The sequence below is a fragment of the Peromyscus californicus genome, unplaced genomic scaffold (assembly GCF_007827085.1).
Source record: "Peromyscus californicus insignis strain IS unplaced genomic scaffold, ASM782708v3 Scaffold_10__1_contigs__length_136768540, whole genome shotgun sequence".
Classification (NCBI taxonomy): Eukaryota; Metazoa; Chordata; class Mammalia; order Rodentia; family Cricetidae; genus Peromyscus; species Peromyscus californicus.
In genome coordinates this window covers 130,926,401-130,936,266 of record NW_026294391.1, presented here as the reverse complement: position 1 = coordinate 130,936,266, position 9,866 = coordinate 130,926,401, and positions in this window count along the sequence as shown.

Here is a 9,866-nt window from a genome sequence, read left to right as displayed (position 1 = left end):
GTTACCCATGCCATCTCAGGGCAGGGAATGGGAGTCCTCTCATGTTCATGTTCATGTTTGTGGACAGAATATCTCCAATCTGGGTATCTTAGTAGGTGGTCCTGGTTAATAAGCTGGACAGATATGGGTAGACAGATATAAAAAGAATCATGAATGATGGTATGCTTTGTCCTTCTTTTTATCTTTCTACAGCAATGAACAGATTTTGTGTGTGTGGTGAGGATACAAGGTTGATTTCTGATGTTCACTATCTCTGTGTTCTTAGATGTGCATTTGCTCATTTCTCATCTCTTTAAAAACTTGATTTCTCTGACTATTGTTATCTCTAATATATAGGTGAGGCCACTGAGCCCCACAGAAGTGAAGTGGCTTGCTAAAAGCTCTACAGCTCCTAAAGGTGCTCTGAACATTCCCATGATTAAGAAGCCCCTTAAGGCTTCAGTTCTGAATTATCAGCAGCCAGCTTGAGTGTCTGCAACAGAGGTAAGGCAGAACAATCTGTTTTCTTCAGAGCCTTGGGTCAGTTGTTCATGGGATCAAGGATAGATCTGAAACCACTAAGGAATCTCAAAGTTTGTTTGTAGGCAGAATGCCTAGGATAGAAAATGATGATGAAAGGGGATACCAGCTAACATGATTTGGGAGCTTGGTGATACCTGCACCCCTGCTTCTATATAGATCAAGGGATAGATAGATATAGGCCTGGCATTAGCCAGAAGGAATACATCTGGTATAACAGTGGGGTCTGTGATCTACAGATGGGAATCTCAGGCCACCTTCTCTCTGATGCTTAGAATATGTTTCCTGTAGATAGACCTTTAGCAATTGTCCCTTTCTACCTTGCTTGATACCCTTTGAGTAGAACTAAGCTTGCAATATCATGCTAATTACAAGGTTTCAATTACAGGACCTCAGACAGTAGCAGAGCAGACATATTTCATGTCACATCTTTTTAGAGTCAGCCGAGCTTATATATGTGCTGCTAAATAGAAATATTGCTGTTGGATAAGGTTCTTAATAAACTGTTCAGTAGTCTGAGCAGGGAGCTGCCCAGGAAACTCAAGGATGATGATTCATCTGGCTCTTTAACAATGAGGCTCTGGGTAGCATCCAATAACCCCTACAATTTGTTGGAAGGATGTGCGCACGCGTGCGCGCGCATGCAGACACACACACACACACACACACACACACACACACACACACACACACACACACACACAGTGTGTAGGGTGTAGGGATGTGTGTGTAAATCTTTGATGTGTTTCTCCAAGATAGGAATAGAGTTATTTTGTATCACTATAGAATGACATGGGGCTATGGGACTCATCCTATCTGTATGGTCATTTTCCACTAAAGAAACTCCAATCACAACCAGAGCTCAGGCAGGCTAGTTGGTATGGAGAATGGTGAGCAGAGAGATGGGCAAACAGAAAACTGATGGCATTCAGGAACACACCATGAACTCCTAAGCCCATCTATATGCATTTCCTCAGACTCAAGAGGGCCAAATTCCTGCCTGGTTTCTTTGGCCTTCCATATAGTGCTCTCATTTACTCTGCTGTCAATTCTGAGATGCAATATGTTTGAAGGCAATCACTAATCTCCAGAGCTCTACTGATCAGGCCAGCTTGGTGAGGTGGAGTCAGATGCCAGCTGAGTGATTGCACTGCTCTGTCCCCAAGGCCAGCTGTAGGGCCAGGTTCCTAGGCTTTCTTCATCCTTTATTGGGAATAGCTCCCGTGTCTCATCCCACAGGGAATGCTGGCATCCTGAAGGAGAGACTACTCTGAGTTGCTTGCATTACACTCCATCATGGCTGCTGTCTTTACTGGAGCTGATTAGGCTTTTTTTTTTTACCTAAAGTTCTTACCCTAACTTTATGTCCTGGTCTCCCCAGTTCTCTTGCCACCACTATTGAAATCTAAGCTCAATAGCAACACTGTCACTGTAAGAAAGTCACTGTCATTCCATATTCTCAGTTCTATTCAGACTCAACCACTTGGTCAGATGCACTTGGTAGTCTGTTACTGCTGCTGGCAGACTCTGCTTTTGAAGGGCATTCTATGTATTGTGAGCCTCATACTCCCAGTAGCCCCATGCTTCAGTTGCACAAAAACTAACTATTGCTGACTACTTCCTGGGTCTGAGCCTAAACCTTAGGTTAGAGGCACAGGATATTTTCAAACCATACCTCAACACTTAATGACTCAGTGTGTGTATCCCCCTCTCTGTCTCTCTCCCCACTTCCTTCTCCCTTCTCTGTAGCCCCATGCTGGCCTGGAACTCACTCTTGGGCTGACCTTGAATTTGTGGCAATCTTCAGCCTCCCAAGGGCTCAGATTTCAGGTATGGGCCACCACACCTGGCTTTCTATGATTTAGCCTTAATAGACTCCTTAGGAAACATATGTAGAGGAAAGAACCCTGGGTCTATAGCCACAGAGAGAGATGGTTGAGTCTAAGCTATCCTCATACTTGTAGCAAGCTTTCATTTGGGCCACCAGCCAGCTCCCAAATCATGACACAGAGACTCATTATTAGTTATGAATGTTTGGCCGTATGTTATGCTTGTCCCACTAGCTCTTACAACTTAATTCAATCTGTTTCTCTTCACCTATGTTTTGCTTCAGGGTTTTTTTTACATTTCTTTCATTCTGTATGTCCTACTCCATGTCTGTCTATCTGGCTGGCAGCTGCCTGGCTGTCCCCAGGTGCCTCCCTCTCTTTCTCCCTCATTCTCTCTCTGTTTTTTCCTCTCGAGCCTAGAATCCTCCTCCTATTTATTCTCTCTGCCTGCCAGCCCTGCCTATCCCTCCTGTGCCGAGCTGTTGGCTGTTCAGCTTTTTATTAGACCAATCAGGTGCCTTAGGCAGGCAAGATAAAACAGCAACACAGCTTCACATTGTTAAACAAATTCAGTGTAAATAAATGTAACATCTTTTCATAGTTAAAGTAATAGTCCTCAACATAAACAAATGCAACACATCTTTACATGGTTAAAGTAATATTTCACAACACATACTAGGTTTGTGAATTCAAGCAAAGCACAAACACTCTTTGAGCCTTACATTCTTCACTTAAAATGGGGGTGTGGTGGTCCCTACTTTATAGAGTTAATATGAGAACTAAGGCAATGATTGTGGGTGAGCTCAGTTCCTTCCTGTACCCACCTTTTGAACTTCAGTTCTTGGTAATGAGCCCTCAAGAGAGTGAGTGCCCCAGGGTAGACCTCCCAGGGAGTGCTTTAGAGCCAGCTATAAAGGCCTGAGCAGGAAAAGAGTGGAAAAGCTAAAGCAGGTAGGCTGCTTAGAGGAATGGTAGGGAAGAAAGATTAGAGGGTACATTTCTGTGACAATCTTTTTACCTCCTTTTCATACAAAATGGACCAGCAGTTAAGTCCAAAGCCTGTCAGCTCTTTTCTTAAAACTCAGAAACTCTATTGCTTGCAGTGTGCTCTCCCCAAGAGGTAGGACTGAGGGTGGGCCAAGGGAGTTGGATTCTTAGCCTCAAATATCTTCTTGTCACTTAACCTGGTAAGTGTGTTCCAACATGGATTTTGGCCTCCTGCCATTAGAACACATGCTGGGTTCATTTACTTCCTTTGAAGTAGCTTATTGATATGTATGCTCAGTGTTTCAGCCATGTGAAATGGCATTGCTTGGCTTCAAAATGTGTCTGGCTACAGACATTCCCAGACCTAGAATGTGAGGGGCTCCTTGCAGCTCAGGAGTCAGACTGACATTTAGTTACCCACAAAAACTGTTTCTGTGTGTCATTGTCCATTACCCTGACCCAACAACAACAACAACAACAACAACACACACACACACACACACACACACACACACACACACACACACACACACACACACACACACACACACACACCATATATAAGAAGCTTACCAAATGCTATGAAGAATGTTTCAGGCTTTTAGGGTGTCTGGTTTCGGAATCTGTGGCAGGTGGAGGGAGCTGAGTTCCAGCTGGAGGGTACATTCCATTGGGTGATACTTCAAGTAGGCCACAGGGAGTTCTGGGTGTTTTTCCACTCACTCTGGCATCCAAGAACAAATAAATTCCATGAAAACATTCGAATCAACCTAAGAGGGCCATGAAAATACCACAAAATAGTAGTTTGGAAGTTAAAAAAATAGCCCCCACCCAAAGCATCTACATAGTGATCCATACAAACATGAATGTCACCTTATACAACACAAAGGGATGGTACTAGGTGTTATTAGATGAGAAAAGACCCAGGATTATCCAGGGCATTCCCAAATATGATAACTGGCATCCTTATGAGAAAAGAAAGAGGCTGAATGAGACTTATTAGTGGGGATGGAGGCAGATGTATGAGTGTAAAGGCCATAATCCAAAGAATGCTGGCAGCCACCAAGGGCTGGAAGAGGCAGAGAACAGAATTCTGCACAATCCACTACCCTCAGTGCTTGGAGCTAAACTCAGGACTTCCATCCACCACTTTATGTTGGAACCACATGTTCAGTCCTCCTGCCTTCTTATCTGAGCCCTCCTATCCAGTGAATGCCCCTCTTCTGTGGGTTGAAACTATGACTATTTCTTATCAGGGTAAAACGAATCCCTTTGTAATGCATGTCCTTTTCAGTCACAGGGCCTGGAGGCTCTACTGACCTTTGGTTCTGGCCTTTAGCTTCTTTGGACAGGATCATCAGGGTCCTTCACTCTTTGTCCTCATACTTCTGCCTGACTTCCCCTACCTTGGCTCCCCTGCTGAGCAATTTCTACCCTCCTCCCCCAGCCACTTATCTTCCTGTTATCTGTTGTCTTCTCAACAATTCCTAACTTGCCACAATAATATACTTCAGTATCATCAACACTAATATAAGAGTCAGTTTCTGTCTGCTTTTCCAAGGGCTGTAAGTTCTGTGGCCAGCCAAACCAAGGCCAGACCACTATTTTGTAAGCTGCTATTTTGTGGGCACTCTCGCTGCCCTTGAACTGTGTCACAACTTACCTAGGTAGCATCCAGAAGATGATATAGCAGAGCATTGTCAACAGAGAGCTGCAGTACTGAGGAACCTAAGGTTAACTCCATCCTTGTCATTGTTTCCAATGCTGCTACCATACTACACCATGCTAGCCAGGCAGAAAGATGAGAAAGGTTTCTCATGCTCATTTACAGATTGTCTGAGATGCCAACTGTCCTGTGAAAGATCAGTATCTTTCCATTCAGGATCTCTGTGAGTAAAGCTAAAGAAAGTCTGGGCTCTGGATAATAAAACTGACCTTCACCTTGTCCTTACACCCAAACTGACTTTCACTGACCCACTTTGAAAATTTCAGCTGAAATTCCTAAATGTTAAAGATACATGCTGTCACCTGACTCCCAGTCTCCTGTGCAAATGCCAGCATCTGTCAGGAATATTCTCTAATTGCCTTCATTTTATGGAAGGGTTCTGAACCTCAGAGATGTGAGATGCCTCTGTATGGAAAGGCAGAACAGAGCTCTAAACTAGACTCAAATTCAAAGCTCTTTCTGGCTTCCAGCCTGCTGGTAGAGGCTCCTTTGCTGTAATGGTGAATGCTATGCTTTCAACAACCACAGCCTACTTACTGTCTTGTGGAAGATCAACAGACAGGTGTGTGTGTGTGTGTGTGTGTGTGTGTGTGTGTGTGTGTGTGTGTGTGGTTTGTATGCAAATGAAGACCAGAGATCAGGCTCTTGTGGCATTACTCAAGAGCCATCCAGAGATATGTCCAACTCTGTCTCACCAGTGCTGGGATTACAAATGTATATACTTCATGCCCAGTTCTTTCATGTAGGTAGGTTCAGGTGATCACTCAGGTCCCCAGGCTTGTGTGACAAGTACTTTACCAACCAAGTTATTGCCCCAGCACAGCATCCTTATCTTTAGGAGTTTCAACAATGAAGGATCTAGGAAAAAGTTCATGGGTCCCACTTTTGTGGAGCAGAAGGGGCTTGATTAGAATTAATTACCATTTATTCATTTTTTTTCTCTTTTTAGTTTGAGAATTGGATTTTTGCACATATCTTTTGGTCAAATCTATTTCTTCAACTGCTCCTCTATCCTCCCTACTATTTTTTCCTCTTACCCGTTTCATTAAAACCCAGAGTCTATTTACTGCTGTCCATATGTGCATGGATATAGGACCATCTTGTGGAGCTTGGGTAGCCTCTCATGTTCCTGAAGAAAACTGATTTTCCCTCCTTCAGCAGCCACCAATTTTTAATAACTACCCAGATAAGGGTGGTACTTTCTGCCTACCTTCCCAGTCCATGATGAGATTTTGTCTTGCATAGGTCTTGTAGATGTTGTCAACAGCCACTGTGAGTTCATATATGGAATTGCCCTGTTGGGTCCAGAAAATACTATTTCTTTATAGTCATCAACTATCTCTGGCTCCTTGTCAGGAGGCTCATCTCTCACCCTTCATCAAAGAAGCTTCTTCTTATAATAGATCTTGATTAGCACAGAGATACACAACTAGTCAGTATGCAGAGAATAAGACACTGAGTAATGACTAGCCCTAAGTGGAACATCTATGTCACAGCTATTTCTTATTTTTGAAGCCCTGAGTTATAATTAAAATCTATATTCAACTTGGCTTTGAAAGTGGCCCACAAGACAACAGAGCCTTTCACCTTTTGAGAGCACTATTGCCATTGATGGCTTCTTTGTGGGGAATGCTGCTCTGCTTCTGGGTGCTTGCATAGCTGGCTCAACAAGGCTCTTCTCTTCTAGGCCATTGCTCAAGATTATTATTATTTTCTTTTTTTTTACTTAAGAAATTTTGTATTCATTTATATACCAACTGCAGATCCTCTCTCTTCCCTCCTCCTGCTCCCCCCAACCTCCCTCCCCAATCCAACCCCCATTCCCTCCTCAGACAAGGTAAGGCCTCCCATGGGGAGTCAGCAGAGCCTGGTACATTCAGTAGAGGCAGGTCCAAGGCCCTCCCCTGCATCAAGGCTGTGCAAGGTGTCCCATTATAGTTAGTGGGCTACAAAAAGCCAGCTCATGCACCAGGGATGGATTCTGATCTTACTGCCAGGGGGTCCCTTAAGCAGATCAAGCTACACAACTGTTTCACTTATGCAGAGGGCCTAGTCCAGTCCCATGGAGACTCCACAGTTGTTGGTCTATATTTCATGAGTTCCCACTAGTTTGGTTTGGTTGTCTCTGAAGTTTTCCCCATCATGATCTTGATGCCCCTTGCTTATAGAATCCCTCTTCTGTCTCTTCAACTGGACTCCTGGAGCTCAGCCTGGTGCTTGGTTGTGGATCTCTGTACCTGATTCCATCAGTTACTGAAGAAAGGTTCTATGATGACAATTAGGGTATTCACCGATCTGTTTATTCTTCACTATTGATGGGGTCATTCTTGTGGATTCCTGGGAACTTTCCTAGCACCTAGTTTCTCTCTTTCTCCATGATGTCCCCCTTTATCGCTTTCATTGCTCTCCCACTCCGTCCCTGTTCCAGCTTGACCATCCCATTTCCTTATGTTCTCATCCCCCATCCTCTACCCTTTATTAAGACTCCCTTTATCCCCAGTTTACTCATGGAGGTCTCATCTATTTCCCCTTCCTAGGGTGATCCATGTGTCCCTCTTAGGGTCTTCCTTGTTACCTAGCTTCTCTGGAGTTGTGGGTTGTGGTCTGGTTATCCTTTGCTTTACATCTAGTATCCACTTATGTTGCTCAAGATTCTTATGGCCATATCTGTTGATGTGTATTTAGGATCCTTCCCCATCTGGGGCCCCAAATGCTGTCCCTTGTCTTCAGGTCTCTTATAGCATGGGATTCAGAGAAAGTTGAACTATAATAGTGACAGCATATAGCAGGATTCTCTCCTCTTTCTTTCTGAGGATTCTACTTCTATTATTGTTGACTCCTTGCAGCCAAGGCCACTAGTTCTATGAGACTTGGCTTAGGGTGTCCCAGTGGGGTTCTCACATTGTTCCCTTTGAATTTGTTCTGTTTGGCTCAGACTCCTTGGTGAGCATGAGGCTGCTCTGCATTACTCATATTTGACACTCCTATCTCCTTTCTTCTCCTCTAGAGCAAGATCACATTGCCTAGACAGTTATATGTGTCCTGAACTCAAAATGCACACCCACTAACAGAACATAAAGGGAGTTAGGGCCCCCGCCTCTTTCAGAATTGGTTACATTTTAGCAGCTAACTGAAAAATAACTCTCTAGAGCCGGGCTCCCTCTTTTTGATTACAATCATGATTTTCCATAGCAATAAAAGCCTTTTAGTCAGCATGATACTAACTTTGAGGCTTGTTACAGGGCACCTTGGTCATACTTATGTCACCTTAGCATGACAGTCCTATTTTTTGTCAGTTCACTATAACTTTTATAATGCAGCTCAATGTACTGGGTGGATTAGAATGCCACAAACTTAATCTTTTCTGCTTCTGAAAGCCCAAAATCAAGATGTTGTGGAAGAGTGAGGAGGAAGGAAGGACGCTATGGGAATAGATATGCACAACATACAATATATACATGTATAAAAATGTCTTTATGTAACAGTACTGTGTACAACGAATATGCACAATGATAATTTTAAACAAAGAAATGTTGGCAGGGCTGTGCTCCTTTTGGAGGCCCTGGGGTTTTTGTGGTTTTTAGATATGGTTTGAGTGCTCCCCTCAAAAAGTGCATGTAACTGATTAGAGATTTGGTTCCTAATTTGATGATACTGAAAAGTGCTATGAAACTTTTAAGGGATGATAGGGCCTAGTGAGTATAAAGTGATCAGATAATCAGGGCCTCATCCTCAGAAGAGATTAATGTTGTTCAATGGAGACCCAAGTTAGCTCTAATAAAAAGAGCATATGTGACCTTTTTTCTTTTCTCTGATTCTGGCCTCACTATGCGATCCATTCCCTGCATTCTCTATGGGCTTTCACCTGAGCTTGTGTTAAACTATTTGGTCATTCAGCCTCCAAATCCATGAGGTAAATAAACTCCTTTTCTTATCAGCTCAGCCACCTCCAATATTCTTTCATTGCAGTGACAAAGAAGTGGTTGATAAGAAGGAAGAATGCTTTTGCTTTCTTCAGCTTCTGATGGATCCAGGCATTCCTTGACTTATGGCTGTATCATTTCAATTTCTGTCTTGTTGTCACATGGCCTCTGTGTGTCTGTCTCACATGGAACCATATTACTATATTTAGAAATCACTTGATAATCCAGGATTGTATCTCCAATCCTAATTTAATTATACATTACCTTACAAGGTAATACTCATGGGTTCTAGGATTTAGTACATAGGCAGATTTTTGAGGCATTACAATTCAGTCTACTACATACTTCTAAGATCTGCCAGTAGGTCCAGCCACTGGCTACCACGCTGTGGAAATCCCCTGTCACACTTTACATGTTTACTATTGTAGGAGACACGACTTCGATAAGGACTTTACAAACCTAGGCTGTAGTATAACAGCCATGGCTGGTTGGCAGTTGTTAGGCAGCCAGTTGAATGGACCAGGAGGGAATGTGATACAGTTAAAGACAGGAAAGGAGTATGAACTATCCACTTTTAAGTGACAGCATATCCAGCCTAGAATACAACAAAGAATCATGCTTTGACCTTTAGGCTTTGAAAGCAAGAGACTACAATGTGATTGATACAGCAACAGGAGACAGCAGGATCCAGAGTGTAATTCCAAAGTGCCATAGCTTAGGATATGAAGCAGTCAGTCTGCAGGGCAAGAGAAGCATGCAGCTCTTTGCCTATGTAGATGACATTGCACTTTACCTGCATGGATAGGGGCCTGTCTCCAAGAAGGTTCTTCACTCCATTTTGTGGGCCAGGAAGCAAGGCTCTTGTGGTTTTGTCTTTCTCTT